The 20,183-nt window shown below is 48.8% G+C and overlaps 3 long non-coding RNA genes across 4 annotated transcripts in view; 2 read left to right on the top strand and 1 right to left on the bottom strand.

The window, feature by feature from the left end:
* The window catches only part of LOC143356653 (uncharacterized), a 41,566-nt gene extending 30,135 nt beyond the window's left edge, over positions 1-11,431 (bottom strand). The window contains exons 1-3 of one of the 2 annotated variants that reach the window (XR_013082713.1): positions 10,556-11,431; positions 8,623-8,668; positions 7,575-8,184 (exon numbers count right to left, since the gene is read on the bottom strand). This is a non-coding gene — a long non-coding RNA (uncharacterized LOC143356653). Of the gene's footprint in view, positions 1-7,498; positions 8,185-8,622; positions 8,669-10,555 lie in introns of those variants that run through there. The other variant, XR_013082712.1, reaches the window with a different exon arrangement.
* Positions 1,011-2,497, top strand: LOC143356129 (uncharacterized). Its single transcript, XR_013082619.1, has 3 exons — positions 1,011-1,708; positions 1,788-2,290; positions 2,376-2,497. It is a non-coding gene; the product is annotated as an uncharacterized LOC143356129 (long non-coding RNA).
* LOC143356434 (uncharacterized) lies at positions 4,693-6,017 on the top strand. Its single transcript, XR_013082666.1, has 3 exons — positions 4,693-5,152; positions 5,492-5,736; positions 5,876-6,017. It is a non-coding gene; the product is annotated as an uncharacterized LOC143356434 (long non-coding RNA).
* Positions 11,432-20,183: the final 8,752 nt, after the last annotated feature.

Here is a 20,183-nt window from a genome sequence, read left to right as displayed (position 1 = left end):
TTAACTCGATTGAGATTCGGCTGTGACTAGACTCGTCTCTCGCGTCGGTAGTCTCTGCCTTATATCTCCAAAAACGCTTGTCGACTGATTGGTGGAAGTCCTTTCGAGGAACTTCCACCAATCAGTGAATTTTGCATCACACGCCCACGTTCCACGCCCCTCGTGCGTGAGAAGGGTGAGCGAGTCACTTTGTTAAAAACTAATTTTGGTGAAGGCAGCGGGGTGTCTTCCGGGCCCAGTGCTAAGTACGGTACGTGGCTGCTGGCTTACGTCAACGGGCCCAGCTTTCCCGGTTGATAGAAAACAGGCACGCGTCGCTGGGACACTCTAAGCTGGAGACCCTTCGACTACCCATAATTTATGGCGTCCACTTGCGCTATTGAGTTCGTCGCTAGGAACTACAAGGACACATCTGTCCGCTAAGTGGCCAAAATCGTTAAAGACGTTTTCTCACAAATAGCATCTTATGGGGGCCGGCATGGTTTGAAATCCATATATGTATGCAAGGCTGAAAATCCAGACAAACTGTCGCTTCAATATTGCAATGAGCAGTTTAGAAGTGGTCAATTGTGTTTCCTAAAAGTCCAATCTACGTCTGTATAGAGCCCAAATTGCGAATTTCTACCTCATCATGGAGTAATTTGTAATATTCGGCAGAAAATTCGAATTCTGAAGCAAGTATGACGTCACAAGATGGCTGCCGCTGTGAGATTCTCTTAATTTCGAGAGATTTAGTGTTCGTATCGAAAAAAGAGCTCTATACAGACGTAGCAAAGACATGTACAAACACGGTGGTATGCATTTTTAATTGATTACTTACTTATTTAAGACGTAAAATGTCTAGAAAAAAAGGCACAGTGTAACATAGCGTGACAGTCAAGGCCAAATGCCTGCCGGCCCCCTTATGCTGTGGAAACCATAAATCTTTCTTGGTGCTGGTGCACCGAAGATTTCTCTTCCGGCACCCAGCTAGCCGCTACAATACAATTGATAAAGTGTGTGTGAAAGAATTCCAATAAGCATAACAACTAATAATTGTTTTGTTTCACCTCAATTATAAGATGTGAACAGCATAATCCATTAATGGCTACTTAATAATAATAGCAATTGATAGAAATAATTATGCAGAACATCTTCTGTTCCTGGCCTATTGAAACGAAAATATAATATATCGCTATATTTTACTATAATTAAGAAAATCGTCAATATACACTGATAGGTAATTTCCATTTTTTTTTCTTCGCGAGAAATTCGGGAGCAATCAAGAAATAGATTTAAAGCAAAAAAAGTGAATTCTAATTATCGGAAAATTTTAACGATCTTTATACATTACACAAAGCAATGGAAGAGGATTTACTTCAATCATCGCTTGTCGATTACACGGTGCGTGTTCGCGAGGAACAAAAGCGAGTTCGATTTTACTCTTTGCAATTGTAAAAGGTTTTGGGAGAATCGAGATGATGTATCGCGCGCGTGTGTCGAACGTTATCATTAATAAACCACTTTCACAGTTTACAATCACTTTTCGTTAGTTTTCTCCTAAGAGATTCGTCACCTTTACAAGTAATCGTGCAGGTATATTAATGCGGTGAAGCGCTTGTTTGAATTGAAGCGATAAATTTGCTCAGAGTCACGAAAAGAGGAATCCCCTCGTGACCGTTTGAATAAAGCACAAAAAAGGGTTCGATCGCGTTTCAGAGAAAAACAAGTGCTAAGAGAGAGAGAGAGAGAGAGGGGGGGGAGAGGGAGAGGGGGAGGGAGAGGGAGAGGTAGAGGGAGAGGGAGAGAGAGAGAGAGAGAGAAAACACATGCGGTTGCCCTATTTCTTGTCTGATCGCTAAAAAAACGACGGTTTCCTGTTTTAACGAACAGATCCTTCCAGAAGGATCTAGATGTTCGATCAGCCAATGACTTGTTCGATTGGCGGATGCTTGTTCGTCGAGCAGTCCGATTGGCTCATTGAACGTAATAACGGCGCCTCGCTCGCTAATGGTAGGCGTGCGGCGGCAAGAGTCGTAATTAATTCAAGACGCGCGCATATTGAACATTGCCGCCCGCCTTGACTAACACAATTAGTCAATGAAACCAGTCATTTACGGTCGATGGAGTGTATATATCTATAAGTGTTAAAGTATACTACAAGTTCCTGGGATCAACGATGATTTTACCCGGCGCGAGGATATATTTTGTGTCAAAGCATACCTGAGTGACATCATGCTATTACGCATTCCGACGCGGTGTTTGTGTCGCGAGGGTCCGTGTGTTTATATTCTTGCATCTGATGTCGCAGGTGACGTCGTCGGTAAGTGAGCGCGATCACATTAAAATTTCGGATTCCGCTTTTCTAAAATTTTTGATTGACGTTGATTTTATAGTTTATCCGCTCCCAGACAATTCGGGCGAGGATTGTGAGTTGGCAGAGATCGCGGATGGTGAGCAACTGATGATGATGATGAAGATGAACGAGCTTGTGGATTGGTTTCACCAAGGTCGTTGAAGCAGTTTTGAGCGTGCAGACTCGAATTTTGATATCTACACCTCGATGGACGGTTTAAATCCTCGCGAGTGGCCAGTGGTATGGTGACGTGTTCTCCGCGGTGATAAGATAGAGCCGTCCAGTTTGGTAGCTGTCATCGGGCTATTTCCATTTGGGTTGCGTGAGGAAGCCGTGGAGATACTCCCTTACCCATCGTTGCTAGAATTGATCTCGCATCTAAACGAGTAGCTGCCAACGAGACAGCCGAGACGGTTTCAGGTCCAGTAGCGCGGGATCCGGCAAGGCTTTGACGGCGGATCCGATCAAAAAATGCCCAGGAGTGAGCGTTGCCAAATCTTGGGGGTCATCGAAGAGGGCGGACAGCGGCCACGAGTTAAGACAATCTCCTGTTTGGCTGAGGAAGGTGGCCGTATCCTCGTACGTCAGCTTACTCTCCCCCAGGACTCGCCGAATGTCGTGCTTTGTGGACATCACTGCTGCTTTCCACAGGCCCCCGAAGTAAGGTGACGCGGGGGGTTGAAGTGTCACGGAACCCTGTGCTTGGTTCAGTGGGCTGCTCGGGCCGAGAAGAGGCGACGCAGCTCGTTTTCGGCATCCTGGAAATTAGTGCCGCAGTCGGTGTAGTTGTTCGAGCACAGACCTCGCCGAGAAATGACACGCCGGGAGGTTGCCAGGAACGCTTTGGTGCTGTAATCTGAAACAGCGTGAAGATGGACGGCCTTCGTGGTCATAGAGACGAAGACCACGAAGAATCCTTTGCATGCCTTTTGACCCCGCCCTGGTGCTGTTCAAAGCCAGATTGGACCGGCGTAATCTATTCCGACGTGGAGGAACAGCCGCTGCTGCTGTCACTCGCTGTGGAGGAAGGTCAGCCATGATTTTTTTGGAATGTCCAGCGTGGTCGGCGCGGCGGCGTGTCCTCAGGGGCATTATCGGGGCGGACCTCTCGCTGCCGGCCGTGATCGACTACATGGTTGGCGGAGAGGGGCCATGGAATGCGGTCGCTTCCTTCTGCGAACAAGTAATGTCGCAGAAGGAGGCAGCGGAGAGGGAGAGGGAGGCCGACCCCCTCTCCGCCAGGAGAGTGGCCTCTAGGGGACGTCCCACTAGAGGTCGGTGGCCCCCGGTTAGGGGTCGCAGACGTGATGGCGGCGGTAGGACTAACTAATACTTCCATCACCGCCATAGAGGGGACTACCAGAAGGCTTCCCCACAGGGGTGGGCCGGCCCCAGGGGTGGGGTCGGGGCCGGGAGAGCGTATCGCCCCGTCCCGCCAATTCGACAGGCCGCCCTCCGTACCGGGCGTCACGGGCTTGACTGGGTCAGCCGGAATTCGTCTTGACCGCTCCTTATGTACCGCGTGCGGAGACCTCATCCCTCGGTCGGGTGAGGAGCCACTTGGGGTTACTCCTCCCTCGAGTGAGGGAGGGGTTCTCCGGAGCCGCGGGCGACATGAGCTGTGACTCGTGTCGCCCAGCCGAGCGTCTCTCGGGTGGGGAGACTCCGTGTGGGTGGCCCGCGCAGGGTCCTACTAGAGTAGAATCACATTGGGCTGGCTTCTCTCCCCCCGGGATGGGGCCGAAGTTGTCAGGGGTAGGGGTTGGTCGGTTGCATTCCATTTCGAGATTCCGATCGCCTCCCAATTAGCTCAGGGAGGCCACCGTGGGGTTTTCTAGGTATACCAGGCATTGCATACACCGCCGCGGAGTCCCACATACCCCCGTTCCCCTCCCAGGGGGTTCGGGGGATGCGTGATATATTTCCCTCACGATAAAAGAAAGGTCAGCCATCATTTAATTAGCCGGTGTTGACCGCCAGCGAATACACTTCACGTATTGTCTGATACTTCTTTTTATCAGGTTGCGTCCAGGTGGTATCCAGAAGCGAAGGCGCAGTGCTCCGGGGGTGGCTTGGACTCCCCCGTGCAGAAACTCCCTGTGAACATGCTCAATTGGCAAGATGGTGAATCGGAGCTTTTGGAGATAGCCCCCGGGATGCAGCGTCCGCTAGATTGTAGGTTCCTTCCACGTGATGCCAATGAGCTTCTAGAGTGAGCCGTTGAATATCAGAGACTCTGCTGGCCATGTAGGTTTTCCACTTAGATGGATGTCCTCGAACCCAACCGAGCGTAACTGTCGAATCGGTTCGTTGGTGAAGGAACACCCGCCAAGTTTGAGCGCCGAGATGACGTGGTTAGCTGTCCGAGCTAGCGGATGCGCTTCGCAGAGTTCCAACGTGGCAGGTAGATCTACTTGATCGGGCAGTCTTGGTTTTGGCTGAAATCAGAGAGACTTTGTAGTTTTTGCCTGTGGTCTGGTAGCGGATATAGAGTACCGCGGCAAAGGCCTTCTCTGAAACGTCTGAGAACCCGTGCAGCTCCCAGCTCGTTCGATCACAACCACCCACCATGTGCCTGGGAATGCAGGTGGAGCGTAAGAGAGTGAGTTCACTGGTGAACTCCCACCAAGTCGTTGCCTCGTCTTCCAGCAACGGTCGTCCCATCCTAGCCCGAGCTGCCACGTCGATTGGAAAAGGATCTTGGCTCTCACGATGGTTAGAACTAACCAACCGACCGGATCGACGAGCTAAGCGTATTGTGAGAGTACCGCTCGTCCGGTCACCACGGCGTCGCATAAGGGCTCGTGAACGGCGAAGGTGAGTAATCTTCACTCGGGTGCCACAGCAATCCCAACGTCGAGTGCGTGAGATCCGAGACTGCTCCAGTTTTGACCTTGACGGCAATGGCGCTCGTTTGGTTCGCTCCATTTGGTAGGTCTGGGCTGTTGAAAGCCTCAAATTAATGAGTTTTGAGGTTATCTTTGCCAAGTCTTGAACATCGGTGGCTCCAGTGACAACATCGGCTATGTGTTGTGTCCTGCAGCTGCGCCCTTAGGTTACCTCTCTTTCTCGTCGGCAGCTAACTGGTTCAGTGTTCTGATTGCGAGGAACGTCACGGTACTCATGGACCTCTTCTCCATTCGTTCTCCGCCACAGGATCCGCTGATAGTCGCGGTCTTCAGAGTGAACAATGATTTGGCGGTACATTTTCTCAATGTCCGCTACCAGGACGACCGCATGTATTCGCCAACGGAGAAGAACATCGCTGAGGTTTGGCAGTAGGTTCTGTCCAGCATGCAGGTGCTGGTTGAGTGATGTCGTGGTGGAGGAACTCCAGGAGCCGTTGAAGACGACCCTCAAGCGCGTGGTTGAACTGGAGGCCCTGAAAACTCCATGATGCGGTAAGAAAAATGCATTCTTACCTTGAATCGGATTTGATATACGGCTCATATGCCCAAGATCCTCGTACGCGTCTATGAAATCGACGTACGATTCCTTGAGCGCTTCATTTGATAGGAAACTTTTTTCCATTCTGTGTAGAGCAGCGGCTGCGGCGTTGCGAGAGGCGCTGAAATCAGGCACAGGTTTGGAGAAAGGAAGTCTGACGATGAATCTTCCTTCGTGGTTCCGAACGTGAGTAGCTTGGAAGAAGTTCTCGCACTCTTGTTTCTCATGAGTGAGTGGATTGGAACCAGAGGGTACTTCTTCCTGCTCCCAGAGTTGCCGCACCAGAGATGCGAGTGAATCTGCCACTGTGATGTGATGAGCGTGGGTAGATTTTGACGGCTGGTTGGAACCAGTGCGACCAGAGAGTATCCACTCGAATACTCTATTCTGGGTGGCTGGTTGCTGATGTTTTCCCTTTCTGAGTTCGTCTTTAATTATGGATGCGTAGACGCTGAAGCGAAGTCTGGATCTGCCAACTCGAGATTGTGTAAGTGAGGCCTTTACCGATCAGTTGCTGGCATACGACGTTAGTTTAGGTAATATTAGAGCTGACACTAATGCCTTGTCGTTGCTCAGGCTAGACCAAGTGACTAAGGAGGCACTTCCACGTGAAGTCGCGACCTGTTGACCTCCGATTCTGAAGACGGCTAACGAGGAATGGACTCGAGGCAACCGCAGACGTTGAACGAGACTTTCGGTCATCGTGGATACTTCGGATCCCTGATCGACCAGAGCTCTTACAGCGAGTCTGATGCACTTGGATGCGAGCCGTACGATGTTGACCTCTGCAGTCGTACGTCAAGAGCGAATTGATGTAGCTACCTGCGCATGAGACGTGAGCTTTAAAGGCTTTGTGCAGAGACGAATGACGACGCTCCCCGCACACAAAGCATCCGCGTTTCGACTGGCACTCACTGAGTCTATGATTGCCTAGGCAATTTATGCACACGCCCGTTGACTGGACCGTGAGCTTTCGGACTAGCGCGGTTTCAACTCTGTATTGCTCGAAACGCATAATGAAATGTTCTTTGTGGCTCAACGCGCACTTGATTTTGATGGCGCCCTTCTCCGCGTGATTTGCACCAACGGAGCGGGATACTGGCGGTTGACTCTTTTCGTTTGAAGACGATTTCAGCTGATTCGCGTCGACTGGTGTCCAGGACTTCCAGTGTCTGAAGTCTTTGTGACAGGAATTCCGATAAAGTAGCGTACAATGGAGGTTCGTTGCTGGCCGTGATCGCTTCTTCCCATTTGGAGCGGGTTCGATCGTCGAGTCACTCGTTGACACAATACACGAACCAGTCTTCGGAACTTCGAATTGAACGACCGAGATTTTCAAGGGAACTGACTGTGCTCGATACGCAATTGATTAGCTTTTCGAGTTGAGCACGTGGTTCGCGTTTAGGCTTCTTCCAGGAAGCAAACTTGGACAGACAGGAGCGGACCAAAACTCTCTTGTTCTCGTATTGATCCGTCAGAATTTTCCAAACTTGAGTATTGTTGTCGTTCGTGGTCGGTAATTCTTTGATCAGAGCTGCCACGTTTCAACAACTCGACGGACTTCAACAACTCCTTGTGCCGAAAGGTAAGAGCATCTTTATTGGCGTTAAATTCTTGCCAGAGCTTGTCGAGCATTTGAATCCTCGTATTTATAATGGCCTGAGTTATGTTTGCTTGCCCCTTCTTATTCATGTTTTCAACTGTTCTATTGATTGTTCACCGCAGCTCGCACTGCATCTGGATTAGTTCGTCGCCAGAGAACTCCATTTCGACGAAGGAGAAGTTATGAGACAGCGGATCTAGAATAGCTTCCACGTGGTTGAAGCAGGTTGCAGGCGCGTTTACGCGGATCCGCCTCGAAGGACCAGAAAATTTTTGCGAGGAACAAAAGCGAGTTCTATTTTCCTCGTTGCGCAGCGGACGGGTGCACGTTCAATTGTAAAACGGTTTAGGAGTCGAACGTTATCTTTAATAAACAACTTTCACAGTTTACAATCACTTTTCGTTAGTTTTCTCCTAAAAGATTCGTCACCTTTACAAGTAATCACGCAGGTATATTAATACGGTAAAGCGCTTGTTTGGATTAAAGCGGTAAATTCGCTCAGAGTTGCGAAAAGGGGAATCTCCTCGTGGCCGTTTGAATAAAGCACAAAAAAAGGTTCGATCGCGTTTCAAAGAAGAACAAGTGCTAAGAGAGAGAAAAGGCATGCGGTTGCTCTATTTCTTGTCTGATCATTTAAAATTAAAACAGACGGTTTCCTGTTGTAAAGAACAGATCCTTCTAGAATGATCTAGATGTTCGATCAGCCAATGATTTGGTCGATTGGCCGGATGACTATATTAGTTGCCGTAATTGCAGTAATTAGCTCAAGACGCGCGCATCTTGAACAGTGCGTATCTAACTTAAGGGGGCCGGCAGGCATTTGGCCTTGACTATCACGCTATGTTACACTGTGCCTTTTTTTCTAGACATTTTACGTCTTAAATAAGTAAGTAATCAATTAAAAATGCATACCACCGTGTTTGTACATGTCTTTGCTACGTCTTTATAGAACCTTTTTTTCGATACGAACACTAAAGCTCTCGAAATTAAGAGAATCTCACAGCGGCAGCCATCTTGTGACGTCATACTTGCTTCAGAATTCGAATTTTCTGCCGAATATATCAAATTACTCCACGATGAGGTAGAAATTCGCAATATGGCCTCTATACAGACGTAGATTGGACTTTTAGGAAACACAATTGACCACTTCTAAACTGCTCATTGCAATATTGAAGCGGCAGTTTGACTAGATTTTGACCCTTGCATACGTATGTGGATTTCAAACCATGCCGGCCGCCTTAAACTAAATAAACTTAAATTCAATATTGTACAGTCGGAAGTTTCTGATAACACTGTCCAACAAAATTAAACTTTTTTCGACTTTTGCAATACCTGTTGGGTGATTCTTATACACTTTGTCATCCTAAAACCGAATCTGAAAGTAGAATTGCTCCATCACGCAACGTTTTCGAAAAATTTTGGTTTTTGTAAAAATGCCCGATTTTGATACGAAACGACGTGTTACGCAAAAACTAAACACGCGAGAAAGTTCAAATTTGAGTCAAGAGATAGAGGGGACTCTCCTCTACATATTCATATAGTCAATTATATTTTTATGTACTTCCTAATAGTTGTAAATGGTTGTTAAAGTTTGAAAATGTGCCGACGCGGGTACTTTGTACGCTCTATTTTTGCATTTATGTGAAAAATCCTTTATCTAGCAGGAATTTACTATACAGGAATGCATTCTACAGACATTTCTGGTAAAGAAACCATTCACGAAAAGTATTTGGTTCCCTTAATGTACGAGAAGCATCAGAAAATGTTAATTGACAGCGTGTGCGCGACGCGTTCGCGCCAGACGGCCATTGCAGCCTTTTCGCGACTCGCCAGGGCCGTCGCTATGCGTAGTCGACGTTGGTACCACTCAAGTATGTCTTTGCTTACTATGCTTAATTAAATACATTTTTTTTGTCTTTTTGGGTGCCAATCATTACAAAAGATTATAAAAATACGAGTTATATTCACATTTCATTGTGGAAATGCTTAATAAAGAAAATTGACCGCAGCAATGCGGTGACTGGAAAATTTTATTTTCAGTAATTGTTGTCTTATTTTTGTAATTGTAATACCAATGGACATTCAAGATTCTTCCGATTAAAATAAGTCCAAACACTATGTAAATGGGACTATTTTTATCGATTTTATTGATCGAAGTACATAATTAAGACATAGATCGCTCTATATTAAATCGATAAAATCTCGCGGAAGTGTATAAATCAGCCGGACTGTTTTTGTTATATTCATGACGAAATTATTTTAAAATCAAAACAAGGAATACAATTCCAGCATTAATCTTTCATCAAGATATTTCAACAATGAAAAACGTTACAAAGGAAAAGACTTATGTGCGGATGCTTGCTGATTACTGCTGGACACTTATTATTGAAAATCGGGATACCAGGAACAAACGTCAAGCAAGGCGGAAACATTTTTAATTTGTTTACATCAGAAATAGGTAAGTTTTTGTATTCAATTTTCGTTATTAAGCATTTCCACAATGAAATGTGAATATAACTCGTATTTTTATAATCTTTTGTAATGATTGGCACCCAAAAAGACAAAAAAATGTATTTAATTAAGCATAGTAAGCAAAGACATACTTGAGTGGTACCAACGTCGACTACGCATAGCGACGGCCCTGGCGAGTCGCGAAAAGGCTGCAATGGCCGTCTGGCGCGAACGCGTCGCGCACACGCTGTCAATTAACATTTTCTGATCCTTCTCGTACATTAAGGGAACCAAATACTTTTCGTGAATGGTTTCTTTACCAGAAATGTCTGTAGAATGCATTCCTGTATAGTAAATTCCTGCTAGATAAAGGATTTTTCACATAAATGCAAAAATAGAGCGTACAAAGTACCCGCGTCGGCACATTTTCAAACTTTAACAACCATTTACAACTATTAGGAAGTACATAAAAATATAATTGACTATATGAATATGTAGAGGAGAGTCCCCTCTATCTCTTGACTCAAATTTGAACTTTCTCGCGTGTTTAGTTTTTGCGTAACACGTCGTTTCGTATCAAAATCGGGCATTTTTACAAAAACCAAAATTTTTCGAAAACGTTGCGTGATGGAGCAATTCTACTTTCAGATTCGGTTTTAGGATGACAAAGTGTATAAGAATCACCCAACAGGTATTGCAAAATTTTTTTGGTGTTGGACAGTGTAATTCAGTGCGTTCGTTTTATCCGTAATCAACAACGCAATCGAAACTCCTTTCGAAGAAAATTTCATTTTTACAGAGAATCGCGATTACTGTTCGTTTCTACTTTTTTTGTTTTCGGATAATGAATAATTGTGATAGAAACCTTTTAGAAACATAAGACAATTTTTGAGGGCTACGGTTTAATTAAGCTATTGCTTATAAATTCCTACGAAAATACAGATTGTTATAAAAGTACGGTATTCTCTCCGAGAGAGGCTCCTTATGTTATAATATACGATAGCAATAGGTCCGCGATAGAAACAAATGCCATGCGTGATGCGGAATACATCGCGACCGTTTTGCCGAATGTTCGTTCGAATGACCACCCACACCGATGTGGGAAAAAATGTAGTTGGTTGGAGACCACAGAGTTTATTTGAACTGACTAGCTGTAGAATACTTAGAACTACTTCGTAGCAAGTCCTGTGACTTGGTGAGACTCCGTTGGTCTTGAGCTTGTAGTCAAGTAACAGCGAGAAACTTCAAAGATGTTCTGCTGTCGCAGACCCATTTCAAATTCGGCTTGGTCCCGATACCCTTTCCCTCGCATCCTTATCTGCGTGCAGGATGGTAGTGAGAAAAGTCCTCTTTTTCACCCGAGGTGAATGGCAAATTTGACAACCGTGCCGAGTGACTCCAGGTCGGAGGTCCGTCCGTGTCCGTAAACCGGTACCTTCTTCTTGGACATCACCGGTCGAGGCTACGGTTTATGACACGTCCAAAATACTGGAAAACCCTTAAAACGTGCTGCAAGATAACCCAAATATCTGCGTGCCAACTGTTGACCGGTTCGACAAACCCAAAAGGTAAATCCGCGTTCGTATCATAAACCTTCCCTAATTGCTAGCCTCGACAATGCGTTTCTGGCGATACGATATTGTCAAATAGTAGGGGAACGTCACTTCCCACCTGAGCGAAATGAAGAAGTGAGAGAACGGGCCAAATGTGGATCCGCGGATTGGACAGGCCTGGTGTAGGTCATTCATTAAGTCTTTAAAAAGTTACCTTCACATCGATCACTCCTGGAGCAATGAAAGAGTCACCGCATTCATTGAGTTGATGATTTAATGAAACATGGTGCATTACTAACTGATCATCCTGTGATACACAGTTTTACTGTTGTCACAAAACAAATGTAAGGATCGACAAAGAACTGGATTTTCTCTTATAACATCGACATTTCAAGAATCTGCTACCTTTGGTTTGCGACGCCGATACTTCACCGATAGCAACCAAAATGAAAACAGGGATGTAGATCAGGGAGAAGCTAACGAATTTAAAACATCAGTACAGCAAGGTATCAATGTTAATGAAAAACAAAGAGAAGAATTACAAGATATATTCCGAAAACTCGAAGATGATAAGAATTTTTTACTTGGGAGAACCAACGGAATAATATTAAAATCTCTACGGAATCATGTATTTCATCTGTCCAAAATTGAAGAACACGAAGGCGTCTACTACGATAACTGAGCGATGAAAAACTACAGATAAGAATATTATAACGATAAAATATAAGCCACAATAAATTACTAGATAAGTAAAAATAATCCAAATTATGCCGTGGTTAGGCTCATTTTAATCAGGAAAATCTCACAAATGTGTTAGTAGAAGTTCTGTAAAAAAGGAATAAAATATAAAAAAGTTTTGTACTTGCGTTACCATTTTGCGTTCCCTTCCTTCTACACGCTATCCTTCTCTGCGTTCAAAAATTTCATCGCTTGTTAAATAAGTAAATATAATCGAAATTCTATTCTAACCGAAAAATTTCACCAATAACAGATATTAATAAAGTTACATCATTGTATTAGTATTGCCTCGTGTTACACTATAGCGCAACAGAGCGTCCCGTAGTAGTGAGGATAAAATTTCATCACTCTCGGAGTAGACGATTGAGGGGCCTCTCCAACGCTTGCTTCCCCCACCAACCTCTCCTTCGTGCGTGCTTTCGTCATGTTCGCTGATGTCTCGTGTTTTCGTTGCCCCACCGTACGTACTTTTGTAACTACTCGCGACAGACGAAGCGCGTCCTTTCTCCATGGTAACGGCGCTTACTGGAAGGGGACAGTGGACGCTACGATGGGAACGGTTTTGCCTCAATTCAGGCAAACGTGCCCAGCCCTGTTGTATAGAATTATTAATTTGGCCGTATCTGCGACGATTCATCTGTCGATATAAATTTTGAGGTTCTCGTAAATTGGTCGATCATAATGCGGAAAATTGTATCGCCATCGAATCATACGCGATAGCAATGTGTGAGAAAAGCTGGAACCGTAGAAAGAGCTTGAGCGGTCCTCCCTGATTTTACGCTTCTTCTCTTAGCTGTAATCCGTCATTCCTCACTATTCCCGGGCCTATGAGCCGCTTCAGCCTTCTGTGAATCAATGCGGCTTCACGGCATAAGCCGATCGGATTGGGTTTGACCTTAGCGGAGTTAATCGTCACGCTATAGTCATGCGAACGGTCAGTAGACAAAGCTGATTAGTAAGGCTTTCGACCGATAGGTGGTGTAATTATAATTTTCTGTGTAGGAAGTTAGTACGGAATACTCGTGGAGAATATTCCAAGCCTCGCGGAGGGCGAACGAGGCACGTAGCCTACTCTACGTATACTGCGCGGTTAAGGAGCCACGTGGTCGGGTATGAGAAACGACACTCGCGTTTGCGGTTCTGCGTGAACCAAAGAGCAGAATTTTATTAACGTCCGAGATGGCCTCGGAGAATACAGAGAGACTAGAACGACTGTGTAAATTAGCGCGTCCGATCACGACGAAAGATAACGGTGGAAAGAGAACGAGTTTCGCCCCGCTCGCGCGAAGTCCGCATGGCGGACATAGAGAGGAAACTCTGGCGATCGGAGCGGCCTAGGGGAATGGCGACGGTGGCGCCATCCACCCTACATCTGTGATGAGCTACATTGCACACGACGTATCGGTAAAAAAGAATATATGTATGAAATACCGCCTGAGGAAGGTAAAAAAAATGAACAGTAGCGGAAAAGAGAAAAGAAAACTGAGGGAGAAGGCTTGACATGGTTGCAACATTTAATTTTTCGCCTCACTGTTGCCATGTCATTAAAACCGTTTTATGTACTTTACAAGGGAACGTATTCAGTTGATACAAGTCGATTTCGATAAAACTTATAGGAGATATGGTTCTTCAAAAAATATTTGACACGTGTTTTTTTTAATCGACAACCATCCACTTTGAAAACAGCCCTCAACGTTGGAACTTACGCTTACTGTTCGTAATCATTAATTTCTTCATTATTCCTCATTGTTCCTCATTATTCCTTTACTTTATGCGATGTAACTCGCAATTTTGTTTTGATGTCGTTAATATAGAACATACTCTTTTGTTATGCTCTTCGCCAATCAGAAACGATCACAAAAATCACGAATCACTGTGAAAAATCACTGTAATCGGGAACGAACATGATTGAATCACGAGTGATCCAAAAGTAACAGTTCACGCCATCCCTAATTGTCAGATTATGAGTTTTCAATACATCCAAAATCATCGGAGAGCGCGATCGTGAAGAAGTTCTCTTCTGCCCTTCTGCATTGAGATCCCATGTAATTTCCGCGCGTCGCTGACTGGTCGGTTTTTCGGTAGGATCGCGTTACCTATTTGGCGGGATTGCGCGGTGTTGCTGTGGCAATATGGCGCTCGCGCACCAATCTTGAACACACAATAAATAAAGTTATTGTAAATAACTGGTATAAAAATTTATTAAATGACAGATGATTATTATGATGGCGTATTATTTATATCTGTTTATTACATTTTGATGTAATTATATAGCTATGTATGCATTACTATATAGAAATGTAATAAAAAAAGCTATAAAATATGTATATTGTAACCGTTTATTTTGACTTTCGGTCTACCGCCAGTATTTTTGTTCGCGATCGTCCCGATGCGTCCGAACTATTCCGTCCGCGCTATCAAGAACCGTCGCAACACACGTACACGCAACCGATTTCTTGGGGGCGCGCACGTATGCCGACTCGTGCAAGGCAACGATCGCTCAGCCAACCCTGAGGAGAACATCCGTGATCACTTGGCTGAGGGCGTTAGAAAACACCGCGTGTAGGGATCTTAGCGTCACACGATAAAATTCTAGGGCGATACGGCCGCACGGTCGCGAAGCGAACGGTCGCACTTTTGAATTAGATCGTCTTCCTGTAGCGACTGCAGGGTCGCGGGGAGCTTCCGAGTTCGAGTCGCGATCTGCGTACGCGGGCTTGACATTCTCGACAGATATCAAACGCGGTTTACAATTTACCTCGATTTCGATAACGCTGTCATTGACGCGTTTCACGATTCTGTGAGGACCAGTGTATGTGATCGCCAAACTCTTCGATGAATATGTGCGGGTCGGAGGGACTGTCGTCAAAGAGAACAAACTCTCCCGGAATACGCAATGTCGTGCCGTACAGGTATTCGGCGAGTGAGGACCCGGTGTCCATCACGTTGTTCCGCAACTCTAGCATCACGGTAGACAAAACTCGTGACCATTGCGTGTTCACGTGATACATTATCGCAATTTTAATGCAACGCTCCCCCTGCGTAGCAGATGACACTGGCACCGGGGGAAGCGAGGCCCGCAGCACCGCGTCATACGCCTGGTCCCACAGCAGCGGCCCCAGAACCGACCCCTGCGGGACCCCGCGGTGCATCGCTCCCTCCGCATCATGCCGTACTGGCCCGGAAACTCAAACCACCTGTCCGACAGTTAGTCCCGAATCACTACCCGGAGGTAGGAAGGTACTCGCAAATAGACCAGGGCCCTCACCACCTCGTGCCGGGGTAGGGCATTGAAGGCATTGGTTATATCCAATCCCACAGCCAACAACACCCTGCCCCAAGCGACAACCGCTGTCCGGAGCGAGGCAAGACGCATGACCGCGTCCACCATCGGTCGCCCCTTCCCCCGAAACCCGAATTGGCTGTCGCTCAAGTCGGGACCACCACGAGAGAGATGCTCGACAAGGCGATCCGCGAGAATTTTCTTGTAGATCTTGCACGCCTCGTCGAGGAGACAAATGGGCCGGTACGCAGAGGGAAAATCTGCGGGCCTGCCTCCCTTGCGGAGGAGGACCAACCTTGCCGACTTCTACACGTCCGGGAAGACCCCCCGACACAGGCGGGCGTTCAGCACCCGGGACCAGGACGTCCAGCGCCGTGGCGAGAACACGTCCAGGGACTCCATCGGAGCCAGGTTCCGTGCACCTTGCCCGAAGTCGCTGGACAGCCTGGAAGAGCTCATAATCCGTCACCCCGAACTGCTCCGTCAAAGGAGGCGCCCAGGGGCGGAGCTTCCCCAGCACCCCGTTATACCCTATGAAGGGTATCCAGGAGCTCATCCCAGCCCTTGGCTTTGGCGGCAGCGATTGCTCGCTGCGGAGCCATACGGGCGGACCTGTACTTAATGTACCTTCTCGAGAGGCAGCGTCGAGCACGGGTGTATTGGTGTCGAGCGCGGACACACGTCCTCCGCATGACCGCGATCTCGTCCGACCACCAATGCACGGACCTTTCCAGGGTGTGGACTTTGACCTGAGGCATGGAGGCGTCGCACGGCGACTCCATAACGCCTCGGAATCACTTCACCCCCTCGCCCGCCCCGCGCTCCATGGCTCCCAGCCACGAGTAGACGAGAGCTACGGCTCTCAAGACATCCCTGTCCAGCTGTTTCCGCACCCATTTCTTGGGCGCGGACCGGATGCTTCTCGCCCGGAGGAGCCTATCCGTCCGCGTGGTGGCCTCGACCTCCATAGTGACATAGAGGTGGTCCGATAAAGACTAAAACACTTCGGCCACCCGCCAGGCAAACACACAGCGCATGGCTGCGGGTGTGGCCCATGTCTGGTCGACGATAGACCACCCATTTCACCGCATGTACGAGGCCACGGAGCCCCGGTGCATCAGCCGGAGCTCCAATCCCTCCGCCCATTCCTCCATGGACCTGCCGCAGGAGTCGGTCCTGGTGTTCCCCCACATCGCAGACTTTGCATTAAAGTCTCCCAGGACCAGCATTAGACGGGTCAGGTGAGGAGCGATAACTGCCGTCAGCCCGTCCAAGAATCTCTCGAACTCGGCAAAGCCATTGTTGGGGAGATGTAGCATCCTCCAACGAAAAGCCTTCCCAGGCACACCATCACGAACCCCCTGCCCCGCGCGACCACGGTGCAGGATGGCACAACACCGCCTTGACGGTGCCAAATCGTCACGGAGCCCCCCACGTCCCTCGCCTACGCAGCGTGGTCTGGGACTCCCTTACAACGACCAGCCCGATCCGCCACTCGGGCAGGCCCTGCACCAGGAAATTCTGGGCCCGGCGCGAGTGGTTCACATTCGCGAGGAGGACTGGGGTCTTTCTATGCATTATTAGGCCTCAGACCTCTCTCCTGCCGCCGCCACCGAAGGGGCTGGGCCTGGCGTAGTTACCTCCGTCATAACTACCTCCTCGGGGGGGGGGGAGGAGAGGCTTCCGGCCACTGACTCTCCCTCCGCAGTCGCTATATGGCTTGGGGGCTCCACTCTCCGGCCGTTCGGTCCTTCCACGATAGCGGGGGACAAACCCCCTTGCTCCCCGCCTTGTGTCCAGCAGGCCTCCCCAGCTCGGTGCAGACGGGGCACCGGGGAGCTGCCGAGTTCACATTTGCTCGGTGGGTGGTTTCACCACACTTGTAGCACTGGCCGTGACCTACAGCCAGGCAGCGGAAACACTGGAGCTGTCGGGCAACCAGCACCTCAACTCTTGGCTACCGCCCTTTTGGCCCTCTGGTCCACCAGTTCAGCCCAGACCTCCCCGGCGGGTGAGGGGGCCGGTTGGTCATTGGAGGGGCGGCGGGACGAGGCCGTAAGAGCCTTCGGCGCCCCCTGGGCGATCTAGGTAGGAGGAGGGACCGCCTTCGCAGCAGCAACCTTCTTCTTCCGTTTCCTCTTCTTCCCCTTTCACATGCCAATTTTCAGTAAGTTTTTCATACTCTCTCTATATTCCTTTTCCTTTGTTTTGTATTTCCGCTCCGCGCTAGTCTGGTCAGTCCTAACCACTGCTGTTTTATGTTTCCCAGGTCTCGTTTGGGCCTGTTCAAGGTCTACGGTCAGGCCCTCACGAACCTTTCCGCTTTCTCCGTTTTTTATGACATCCTTCCGCGATTGCCTTTTTCCGCGCGTGCTTACTTTCCTCTCCTAACTTTCCTCTCCTACTCTTCCATCTTGGCTTGTTCCTGAAGCCTTTTCCAGATAATCTTGCCCTAGCAGTCTTTCCGAGAGGACGACAGAGAGTGAGAGAGAGAGAGAGAGAGAGAGAGAGAGAGAGAGAGGGGGAGATTCACAAGTCGTCTACGAGACAACAGGTCTCCTGCACACACGAACACGCTGAAATATATTTGTGTTGAGGAAAGTAACTATGGAGTTCATACATTCATTTTCTCCCAATTTCTCCGCAGTCCGAATCCCCGCCCCCCACGCCACCCCGCATAGCCGACACCGCCTGGCTTAGGGAGATGAAACGGCATGTGCCGGAACACGCCACCTCTTACCGTGAGTGGTGACTTCCTCCGTCGGCAGTGGTGAGGACCTACGGGACCCCTTTCCCCTTGGCGAGGTAGGAAGTCGCCGAAGCCAGCGGGGTGTCGCGATCTGTGGTTCGTGGCGCCTAGCCGAGTTGCCCTCCGGGATGGACGCCGGTTGAGTGACCCGCGCAGTGTGCTATTAGATTAGGCATGGGCGCGAAGCTTTATTTCCCCCGGGGTGTCATTGTTGGGGAGGGGGGCGACGAGTTGTTTTCAACAAGAGTTCCGCGCCGTCTTCCGTTAACTCAGGGAGGTCACCGTAATGGAGTTAGTGGGTATACCACCCCTTCGGGACATATCCCACATATCCCCGTCTCTTTCCCCGGGAGAGCGGGGAATCCGCAATGCGATTACCGCCACGTAAAAAAAGGATGGGACGCGGTAGTACGTATCCAGTAAAATCCGGATAGTTGCAACAGCGCTGTAAACAGTTTCGATTCGAACTGACTATCTTGCTCAACCGTCGGGGACGACCCCCGCGCCGTCGTGTGCTCCCCACGAGGGAGGTGGCGAGGGGAGGGAGGGCGCGGGGTTCTACCCCGCGTCAACCGGTGCCCCCGGGAGTGGGGGGCGGAGTGGGGTTGGCGCGGGGAGCCTCCCCGCGCCCTGTTGTGCCCCCACCATTGGGGGCGGTGAATTTGGGGGCCCGGGGTGCGAGCTGACCCGGGCCTCCGGGGGGGAGCATAGCTCCCCCCGTGATAAGCCGGCACCGCCCCGGGTTAGTTTCACGGTGTGGGAGGGTGTCGGTCCGTCCCTCCCCAATAGGGGAGGGGGATCCGTGGGGGGTTTGGGGTAAGGAAGGGTTGGGGCGTGCCGGTTCACGCCTCCGACGGCCCTTCCTTCCGGTGGCGGCGTCTTCTTGCCTCGGCCGGAGCTGGTTCCTTCGGGATACCGGGTCCGAGCGGGGCACGAAAACTCCGGGAGCTGTGGGTGGAGCGAGCTGGGGCTCGGGAAGCCCAATCCGAAGGCTCTAGGGATGGGGACACCGGGCGGGTCCTTCCGCCCGGGGTCTTGTAGCGTAGGCAGTGGGGGAGGTTAACCCCTCCCCCGGGGTATGATGATAGCTGGAAGGTGTCCTGTTGAGTACTCGCGTGATCTAGGCACCTCCGCTTTAGCTTAGGTGGGCGTGGGTTTTTTAGTGGGTAGCCTCTTGGAGATTTTTCCCCAGGGGTAGTCCCACATAACCCCGACTCCCCCCAGGGAGTCGGCGTATGCGTAAAGTCATTTTCCCCACGAAAAAAAAAGGTTTTCGGAGCGCCGTATCGCGAGATCTAGTGATCTACGAAAGCTCTGCACACGAGGGTCTGTTCGATGTACCGAAACGGAATGGCCTCGAGCCATCGCGAGAAATGATCAATGATAGTGAGGTAAAAACGATTGCCGTCGGAAACCGGTAAAGGATCGATAATGTTCATTTGGATATGTTTAAAGGTCAGACTACACAAGACGGGGAATAGACCGTGCACGTTTGGTCGCTAGATTCGAAACCAGTGCGTAAGGTTCAAGTCGACGGAGCATCTGTGTTCTCAACTATATTTCTGCTCGCCCCGGCTGTGTCATTATCTCGAACGTTTGACCATTTCCAGATGGCATTGCGGGAGCGCGTTGACAGTTCCCTGCTGTGCATGGCACAAAAAAAAATGTTTTTGGGGCCTTCACGGTTCCTTAGGTTAACTATCGGTATCTATACTCCAGAACATGGAGATAGGAAACGTTCCTGTCTCTTGGTGAAAGAGCATCATACATCCTTATATTATATGTAAATTATTCGTACTGTAGCGGTCATCGGCACGTACAATTGTCAACATTTGGCGTGCAAATGGTCGAGCGAGTTTATGGAACCCGTTGCCCCACAGCTGTTTTTGAGAAAGCCGTTACTCGTTTTAGATGTTTTTGTTATGGCACGTTTTGGCCATTAGATTTTTACCTTCGGCCTCAACAGCTCGTGCAGGTACCATAAACCCCGGGTTTTCCGATGGGACCCGGAAGCTAGGCAGGTA

The sequence above is a fragment of the Halictus rubicundus genome, chromosome 8 (assembly GCF_050948215.1).
Source record: "Halictus rubicundus isolate RS-2024b chromosome 8, iyHalRubi1_principal, whole genome shotgun sequence".
Classification (NCBI taxonomy): domain Eukaryota; kingdom Metazoa; phylum Arthropoda; class Insecta; order Hymenoptera; family Halictidae; genus Halictus; species Halictus rubicundus.
Note: the sequence above shows the minus strand (reverse complement) of the source record. Positions and strands in the feature narration are given on the sequence as shown.